Source organism: Gavialis gangeticus, unplaced genomic scaffold, assembly GCF_001723915.1.
Source record: "Gavialis gangeticus isolate Ggan-Ray unplaced genomic scaffold, GavGan_comp1, whole genome shotgun sequence".
NCBI lineage: Eukaryota > Metazoa > Chordata > Crocodylia > Gavialidae > Gavialis > Gavialis gangeticus.
Window position 1 is genome coordinate 5,035,952 of NW_017729002.1, and position 2,767 is coordinate 5,038,718.

The following is a 2,767-nucleotide window of genomic DNA, read 5'->3' on the forward strand; positions in this document are numbered from 1 at the left end:
ACCTGATATCAGAAGAAAGGTAGCAAGCCAAAAAGAAAGATTACAGCAGATGGAAGACCCTAGGCATCCACTCTATGGTCACACAGAAGTAACTAAAAGTCTTAAAGTGCAAAAGAATTTTGTGACCAATGTTGTACCATTGGACATCACAGCTGATAGGGTGCGACTGGGGTTATGGAAGGAAAGCTTACACGCAATCAGATGCTCTGAAATGGACCCAGAACCCCAGGAGGACCTTCCTAGAAGGACTGATTTAGACTGGCCAACATAGCAATGGCTGAATTGCCTGCACACAAAAAAACTGAAATGTCAAAAACTAACATTATCAAATGGGGCTACTCTAATAATACAAATATATGCGAGTGTGGTGAAGTACAGACTATGAAGCACCTGCTTGGTTGCCAGCTCCTTGAGGAGATCTGTATGAAGGAGGACCTTACTGCAGCAGCAGAAAGAGCTATCACTTGTGCACGCTTCCAGAAAAAAAGTCTAGTTTATGACAAGGACCTGAGAAGAAAGAGACTGGCCATTAAATTCTTTTGAACACATTCTGAACCCAACCCCCAGAGCAATAGTAAGACTGTGACACTTCTGTCTCTTTAATTAAATATCAAATAAGCATCGTAGCCATCCTGCAGCACCTTTCCCAGGAGCAGGGCTATTAGTCCTCAGAGTCTAGTCAGATTCCAATTTCTCTAATGACATTTTACATCTTGAGATAGTCCTTCTGTTCCAGTTGTATGTAGACGCCACTTTCTGTTTAAAATTATAATAATCACACATGAAAGTACTTCAGTTGCCAGACAAGTGGTTGTGGATATGAGTAAAACCAGGAATCTAAGTTTTCCAATGGCTACAGCTTTTCTGAGACTTAGTAGTTTGTGAAATTCAGACTCAGTAACTTAAGAAATCACTTTCATGCTGTAGAATGGTATCCTGATGCAGCAAATGCAACTATAAGGTATAAGGATAAGTTACTGGAGAAACAAGAATAACGCAGTTATTTTCAGGTTGTATTGACACAAATATTGGTGCAAGTATTAACTGCTTACTAATTTCATAGTTCCAGAAAAAGTCAGGCCCACATATAGGCATATGCTGTACCTCACCTGCTGTATGTCAGGTTGATAGGACTTTGCTTTAAAGTATGCACTTACACTCTTTTCTTTTAGTCTTCATGGCTAGGATTGCAAAGGAAAGATGGTTATTGAAGACATATGACAGTATCTAAATATTATTGACACCCAGTAATAAAACATTTTAGTGCATGAAGAAAGTTAGATCACATGAATGCAGCAGGGTTACACATGCTGTCAAAGATAAGCCTGGCTGCTTCAAACAGCACTGAATGCTATGAAACAACCAAGAATTAGTACATTTTGCCAAGATCTTGTAAGTAAGGCCTTGTTTATTGTACAGTGGTGATTGCACTGGTACCAGCCAACAACTTTTTTTTGTAAAGTAAAATGTTACGCATGCTTTTATGTTGATTCTCAGAAAACAATTCCAGTTCAAATTACTGTAGAACTAGGATTTGTTTCCTATGAACTCTGGTCATGCATAAGTGTTATAATTACACTAAAGGTCCAGCCCAGATCTCTGACATCAGTAGAAAATGTTACACTGACTTACTTGAATTGGTTCAGACCATTACTTGTCTGGTACTCACTAATGATAGTTTCAGCATTAAGGAAAAGTATAAATGTCCTCAGATATGGTTAATTCAGGATGCTTTTTGCTTGCTGTTGTGTATCATTTATTTAGTGTTGCCGTTGGAGAATAAAAGGTTAGTTTGTGTGTATAATGATGTTGTTTTCTTTCAAATAGATTTGTTGCACACTTGAGAACACGCTAGGACCAGAATTGTGGAGCAAGTTGGGAAAAAGAAACTATGGCCTGGAGTGTTCAAAACTGGAGGAATATGCAAGAGGCAGCATGGGACAACCTGAGGAGTTTGCATCAGGATGTTTTGTCTGTGACTTTTCCATGACCACTGGATGTGGGTGGATACTCTAACTGCTATGGTTTGCGTGTGGCACCAGGCTTCCCTAAGGAACTCTAGATGGACTTTATGGACATGTATTAAAATGGATTCTCTTATTACTAGAAACAAAGCTATTACTTAGATTTGATAAACTTTTGAATACTGTGTCACCCAAATGGAAAATCTCTATTTACTGTTCATCAAGTGTAAAATACATCACTTTACTGGCCAACAGTTCAGAGGGTCAGTTCTACCATTGGCATGTATCCTGAAATGACATAAAGATGAGTTATTTTTAGATCAGTCATACAGAAAAGGAAAAGGATTGTTTTGTAAGATTTTCAAATTGTGAACCTTGTAGTAGGCCAGCAGGAGAAAATCTAATGTAAATCAGGAAGATTAATCATCTTACACAGGATATTTTGTGGATTGTTTACGTTCAGGTTCTTATGTGCACATAAGCAATACATTAAAGAGTGATCTCTTTCGGGTAAAAAGTGTGCAAATGAACTTGTTTGAGTAATTTACATAATGGAATTTAGCACATATTCTAGCAAATTCCTTTTCCATCCAAGCCTTAGCAAACTATTGAAAACTGTTTTTTATGGAAGGCAAGAATGCATTACATGGGCAAGTGGTGCCTCCCAAGTCCGGGGGGGGGGAGCACCTGACCCCCCAGTGGCTGATCGCCGACTGGGGAAGGGTCCCCTAGTGGCTGATCACTAACCCAGTAGCGAAATCAGAAGTGCACTTCCACTGGCACTTCCAGTTTTATGGCTGGTG

At 39.1% G+C, this 2,767-nt stretch overlaps 1 protein-coding gene across 2 annotated transcripts in view; it reads left to right on the forward strand.

Annotated features, from left to right (window-relative positions):
* DEXI (Dexi homolog) overlaps positions 1-2,484 on the forward strand; it is a 15,822-nt gene extending 13,338 nt beyond the window's left edge. For both annotated transcript variants that reach the window (XM_019507465.1, XM_019507466.1), the window contains one exon: positions 1,828-2,484. The gene's annotated coding sequence lies outside the window, so the exon portion shown is untranslated. The remainder of the gene's footprint in view (positions 1-1,827) is intronic.
* The last annotated feature ends 283 nt before the right edge of the window (positions 2,485-2,767 follow it).